The sequence below is a fragment of the Pleurodeles waltl genome, chromosome 9, assembly GCF_031143425.1.
Source record: "Pleurodeles waltl isolate 20211129_DDA chromosome 9, aPleWal1.hap1.20221129, whole genome shotgun sequence".
Classification (NCBI taxonomy): domain Eukaryota; kingdom Metazoa; phylum Chordata; class Amphibia; order Caudata; family Salamandridae; genus Pleurodeles; species Pleurodeles waltl.
Window position 1 is genome coordinate 122704042 of NC_090448.1, and position 7286 is coordinate 122711327.

Here is a 7286-nt window from a genome sequence, read left to right on the forward strand (position 1 = left end):
ACTTGCGGCTGCTGAAAACAACGCAAACCTCATGCAGCACAGTTTTCCATCACTGTGCGACCAGGATTTCTCATGCATCGTCGCTGGGTGTCAAAGTCATCGTGAACCTGTGTGGATCTGTGGTGCCCTGTCAGGAATTTGACCCATCACTCTCTTGCAGGGGAGAAAAATTGTGCATCGCCTACCCAACCAGAGAAGAAATGACACACGGCCTCACTTGCAAGTAAGGAATCAACGCATCACTGACTTTTCCGACGCACGCTCACCTGTGCGGCTTTATTTTTGACACAAACCAGGTACTTTATGTAAAATCAACATTTCCATTGTTTTCTATGGAGTAAGACTCTTTTTACTTTGAAAATTCATATCTTGATTTGTGTAAGTTGGAATTTTGTCATTCTGGTCTTGTTTGACTTAGATAAATATTGCCTATTTTTCTAAACTGGGGTGGGGTCCATTGTTTAGTGTTTTCACTGTATTACTGTGTGCGTTGGTACAAATATTTTACACATTGCGTTTGAGATAAGCTGACTAGAGTGAAGGTCCCTGCTTGGACAGAATGCAAACTGACTGCCAACCAGAGACCCCATTTCAAACAATTACCATTTGATTTGAGTTTTTTATAGGTCATATCCAGATATCGTATTAATCTCCCTACAAAAGCATTCGTTTGTAGCTGAAATCAAGCTCTGTTAGCATCCTATATAGTGTGCAGTGATTGCTTAGTGAACCAGTGCACCAGTGCAATATTTTTCTTTCAAATGTCACTCAGCCCTCGTTAGATGCAGATAATATGTTCTAAGGTTTCATTCCGATACTTACAGAGTCTGCTGTTAGAGGAACTAGATGTGGACTTCCAGGAGTCATCAAAATCTTTCAACTGAACATACAACAGACAGAATCTCAGTACGTTTTGTTTTATTGATGTCTCTAAATTAGAATCAGTGTTTTCTGTCTGGACTGAAAGTAGGATTCCAAAAGCAATACTTGCTCTGTATGTTTGTAATGTGATTCTTTATATAGAGATTGTTGGAATTCAGGTTTCTGGTTGACAGAGGTATGCACCCTGTCCAAGCAGGAACTACAATCCTAGTCAGGGTCAGATTCATACCATAATATAACCTGTGCTAGCCATATCACTTGGCAAGGGTCTCCTTCATAGTGGAATATATCAGCCCGCCTCCCTTCTATAGGGCCAGTAGAGCTTCCCCACCATCACTAGGCATGTCCCTCTATATGCCAGCTCCCCAATCCTCCTCTGGGATCCTGTGCACCTCTAGAGTAACCTTATATGCCTCAAACCACATATCTATGTCATCCCCTTCCTTGAAGTCTGGCACAAAGTCCACTGGTGTGTGAGTCCTTTCCTCACTAATGGACACTGTAGTATTGCTGCCACCATTTCTGCTAGACTTTACCAGCTGTTTGACCTTCATGTCTAGCTTTCTAAGGTTCAGTTCATGAACCAGCAAGATATTTTTCTCTTCCAAATCTCTTTCAGCCTCAGCTGCCTCCATGGCAAGTTTTTCTCTGGCTAAGGCCCTCTCAGCCTCAGCCCTCTTATCCTCTTCCAGGGCTTGGTCAGCCTCAGCTCTTCTCTCCTATGGGCCAGCTTTTAGCCTTGTGTCCCTTTCAGTCTGTCTATCCTTTAACTCCTCAGGAGGCAGGGTTTAGGAGGAGACACTGCTTGGAGCAGGTGTTCCAGCATGGGAGTCCCTCTCTTTGGGGTCCCTCTTCTCCTCTTGAGCCTCTGACATGTCATTTTATTTTTTCTGTTCCTCCTTCTCAGAGCCACTGACCTATTAGGCCTCTGGGTGGAGAGTCTAGGCATAGCCAGGGCTCTGCATTCTCTAGTCCTAGGGCTGCAAAGGGGTTGTCCCCAGAGTCATCTGTTGGAGCCGTGAGCCAGTGTTCCTCATAAAGATACAGGGCTGTCTTGAGATCCTGCCTCATGGACCTCCTCTTCACAGCCAGCCCTCTTTCCTTGCTGAAATCCTTCAACTTCTTCATGTTGTAGGGTGATGGGCAGCCGAGATCCAGGGTTATCTGCATTCTGCCAAGGTATCACTAGTGCAACAACAAGAGAGTTCCATGTGTATGAAGATGAAGCAGGAGTCCAATTTAGGAAATGGCCAGTTGAGAGAAAAAGTAGAAAACATTGCAATGGTCTTCTGTGTAGAATGGTGGTGGAAACCAAGTTACTGTATGGCATTGCACAAATACAAATGATGTCCTCACCACTGATCACCAATGTTAGAAAATGGGTTTCTGGTTGGCAGAGGTACGCACCCTGTCCAAGCAGGAACGACAATCCTAGTCAGGGTAAGTGGATACACACCACAAATTAACCTGTGCTTACCCTCTGGTAGCTTGGCACAGAGGGCAGTCTTAACTTAAGAGGCAATATATAAAGTATCTGTGCATCACTAAAAACAGTAAAACAGTGAAGAAAATACGCAAAAATAATCTACATAAGGTTAGAAAAATAGAACTTAATTTAATCCAAGGCCAGAATGACAAAAATCCAATAAATAGAAGCTGAGACATGAATTTTTAAAGACAAAATGTGTAAGTAGCGCTTTGAAGCAGTAAGTGCCTATTGGGATATCTGGTCACTCTGTAAGGAGACAAAGTAAAGAGTTCAGGATGCCTGCGACAATGGAGTGCAGGCTGGTAACAGGATACACACAGCGTCCGCTAAGCAACAGTACCTTAACCCTGGTTGCAGCACAAGATGCATTGATGATCCCCACACAGTTGGGGTGTTGCACCAGATTTCTCCACGCAACTGTGGCGAAGAGTCAGTTCCGGGTGCAGCAGTTCCAAATGTGATGCGCCCAGTTGATCCACGCTATAGGGGCAATGCTTCAATGCTCTCTACAAAGTGCCGTTGATGAGTTGTTTCTGATGTGGTGGTTCCAAGTGCGATGCACCAGTCCGGTCCCTGTAGCAGCTGTGATGCGTCGATCCTGATCTTGCAGCAGGCAGTGAGTTGGTTCTGATGGGCATAATGACACCGGTGCACAGGTTTTGGCAGATGCAGTACTTTATACTCACTTCCAAGGGTCCTAGACTGAGTTGGCACCAATGGGCAGAGCAAGACTTGCAGCAAGCAAAGTCCAGGTGATGTTTGTAGATGGAAGGGAAATCTCTGATGTCCTTGAGACTCCAGAACAGGAAGCAAGCCAGCAAGCCTTTGGAGTCACTTTGGTCCTTCTCTCTCCCATGAAAGGAGGGCAGCAGTCAGCAAGGCAGGCACAGCAGAGCAGGAGTCCAGCAAAATCCAGCAGAGTCCAGTAGGGTGACAGTCCATTCAGCAGCACAGCAGTTCTTCTTCCTGGTAGAATCTCCTCAGGTCCTGAAATGTAATTGTTGTGCATGGCCTTCCTTAGGGGATTTCCCTGAAACCTTTTGTTTTTTTCCTCCATGTTTTTGCTGAGATTCTGTGCGTGGCCTTGGGACTCTGGGCACTTCCCCGCTGTACCGCCCTTCCTACTCATGCCAGGAAGAGGCACTCACCTATTTGGTTGAGGCGCTGTACCCTGGAGTGCCCTGTAAAAAGGTACACCACATACCTGGGACACGTACAGCCCTGGCCACTAGTGGGACAATGCACTGAGTGTGACACCCATCAGAGTAGCTTGACCAACATGTAATAGGCCTGGTAGTGCAGGTCTGTGGAGGCAAAGATGTGCCTACGTTCACGGTGGCATCTTCCTCATTGGGGCAAGCCCTGATTGAACTTCTGCTACCCCTAGAGCACTCCTGGAGGGCAAAGCAGGTGGTAGGCAGAAGCAGAGCAGGCACACAAGGGTGTCCCATGCCCTGGTAGGGGAGAACCCCCATGTGGGTTTTCCTACCGAGGAGATTGGCTGTTCCTTGAGATTTTGCTTATCCTCTCCAAGTGGCTTTAGGACCCTGGGCACTTCCCCACTGTAAGTACAGTGTGAAAGTGCATGCATGCCCTCACTACATAAGTTAGAAAGTGGTGCCTACCAGTATGTGCACACCTGCACATTGGTGTTTTCATGAATATACTGAGCCTGGTATGGCTTGCCTATTTGTGCACAAGTGCACATTAGTGTTTTCATGTATATACTGAGCCTGGATGGCTTACCTATATGTGTAGACTTGCACATTAGTATTTTTAGGAGTTTACTGAGCCTGGCCTGGCTTGCCTATATGTGCATGCTTGCACATTATTGTTTTAATATGTATACTGAGCCTGCACAACTTGCCACTATGTGCATACCTGCACATTCGTTTTTTTTACAATATGTACTGAGCCTGACACAACAGGCCTTTATGGGCGCACTTGCACCCTTGGGATGTTCTCAAAGCTTGTGTCCCGTCTGCCTCTGCAGGCTTGTACGTGCACAAGGGCATATGTGCCCATGGAGTCAAGAATGCCTATGTGTGTTTTCACTGCCATTGAGAGCTGCTCAGCCCACAGGTTAATATAGGGGAAATTTTATAATTAATTCTAGCTGCAATAGTGGATTGCAATGGAGCAGCCTCATCATGGTTACTATCATTAGATCCCCAATTACAAATCCTTTCCAATGGTAACGGTAGGTTTGTCAGTAATACTTTCAAAATGTCACTTCTAGAAAGTAGGCATTTCCATGTTCTAAAATCCCTTTTGTATGCCTCTTCAAATCACTGGGGGTTGGGTGAAAACACATCTGTGCATTCCCCAGTTACAGGTATAAAACTTGGCCAACCGAAATGACAGACCTCTGCCATCTGAGGGTCTGGAAATGTAGTTCTCGAGTCAGATCATGGCACCACTAAAGATAAGGATCTACATTCCAGGGCACAATGGAAGAAAGGAGTGAAATTTAGGGGAGACATCTGAGGTTCAAAGGGGAATCCTTTAAACCACCTTCAACTTCAAAGGCCCACTTCAATATAAATAGGGGGACCACACTTTATGAGCTTAGAGATACACTTTCAGGAGTGCAGAAAGGAGTCCCCTTACTGCATGGTGCACATTGCCAGAGGAATCTGTTGTGCACAGTAGTATTTACTGTCCTGGGAAAATATTGGGCACTCCTGCATCGTGGCTGGCCTGGGCACACTGCTTGTTACAGTGTGACACTCTGAAGTGTGCTCCCCAAGGGCTTGTTGGCTTGCCCTTGTTCTGCATGGACGTCTCAGGAACATCAATGACCTCCTGCGAGGGACCTAAGGCATCTCTCATATCATCTGGAGAGCTGTGTCCTCCTATGCGTCTATGTCATCTTCTGGATTCCACCTCGTATCAGCGGTGTGAGCATTGAACTAATTATTGGACCTGGAGACCGGATTTGCCTGGTGTGGAATCTGAAAATAACAGCCCGCATTCAAGGAGTGTGGCCCTTCATCAAGGGGTCACGTCACACATAAGCGTTTGGTTGGTAGTGAATGGATTACTGGTTGCGGGACCCCCACATGTCCCGCTGCTTTCGAGTGTGCTGCATTTCTCTTGTGCGACACCCGACTGCATGCTCATTGCATGCAGTGCCGATATCACTGGTTACAACCCTTGGAGATGGGGGCTTACCTAGAGCAGTGCTGCATTCTACCTCATGCTGTACCGCTGAATTGGTGTCTGTGTGTGACCAGATTTGCCTGCTGCGGCTCAAGTCATCACGCACCAGATGCTGTGCCTCATTCCAGGGAGGTACAGAACGGAAACTGATTGTATTTTCAGAAGTGCCTGGTGCTACTCAAGTCATTGGTCACCAGGCGTGGTGCCTCATTCCAGGGAGGTGCTGCATTGGTAACTTTTCGTGAGCAGCGGGATTGTCAGATGCGACTCAAGTCATTGCGCACCAGACATTTTGCCTCATTCCATGGAGGCATGGCAGTCGTAACTTTTCATGAGCAGCAGGATTGTCTGGTGGACTCAAGTCATTGCGCACCCTGTATTGGTAACTTGTTGTGTGAAAGAGGGATTGTCTGGTGCAACTCAAGTCATCGTGCACCAGATGTGATCCAGATCCCTTGGATCCCTCATCCAAGGGAGGCCCTGCATTGAGCACTTTGCGCCTGCTTTGGGAAGTGTCTGGTGCGACTCAGGTCCTCACACACCAGACCTTGTGCCCATACCAGGAGAGCACAGAATTTGGTAAACTCTTCATGTAGAACCGAGACACCTAGGGTGGTCCAAGTCAACGCGCCCCAGACATGGTGCCTCCTTTCTTGGGAGGTGCCAAATTGGTAACTATCTGTGAAGTGGTGTGTCTAGCTTGGCTGGGCGCCACTGTGAGCAGTGTTTCCAAAGGCTACGGTTCCCTGTGCGTTGCAGACCAAGATCTGCACCGGAAGGCCATTGTAGAGACCCCTGAGTGAACTTCCCAAGTGGGGACCAAACCTCCATTTGTCAACTGTTGCCTGATCAGCCATGGTCTCCTTCTTCCCTCGTACCTTTGCCCCGGGATCTTGACTAAGTGTAACCACCGGCCTGAGCAGCCTAGTATCTGAGGGAAAGGTTGCTTCATTTCTTACACTGAGGGGGTGGGAATTGGTTGGAGGGTAGAGGAAGGTTTGGGTCCAAGAGCGGTCTGCGAACTCATTTACACCTCACCTGCCGGCTGTCAGAGCACCGCATGTAAGTGAGTCTGCGAGTACATGGGGGCGAGCGTAGCTGACATCCATGACACCGTGTAGTGGTGCAGAGTGAGTGTCTGGGCTTGATTTCACCGTGCGCAGCATTGCCATGCGCATTATTTACTATTGTGTTTGGCATTGACATTTACTGGTGCGGCCTAGACAGCAGAGCTCTTTCAAAAGTGCTATTGTTCTCTGCACGTATACATTGCTGCTATCACTGGGAACAGGGATGCATCCTATAACTGTTTTATATTCAATTGGGGTGATCGTTGGGGTGGGTCTCGTGCTGCCAATGCGGTAGTACCGCTTGTGGGTGCGGGAGGGAAAGCATTGTTTTTCTCATTTGTACATGCTGCTGATTTAGTATTAACACTGCTGGGCCTTGTACTAGTAGTGATATTTCTGATTGTGATTTATGCCCAGATTTACATGATGTTTATGTGGTGTTGATTCATGTGTGTGTTGAATACAAACTTTATTTACATACACCTCACGTGAAGCCTTGTTTGTGACACCCAGTCTACTTATTGTGTGGTTGTGCTGTGCCAATGATTTACACATTGCCTCTGTGATAAGCCTGACTAATGTGTGCCAAGCTACCCAAGGGTGAGTGCAGGCTATACAGTGAGTGTACTCACCCACCCCTGACGGGAGTGGTAGGTTCTGTCTGACTAGGGCCTTGCCTCAGC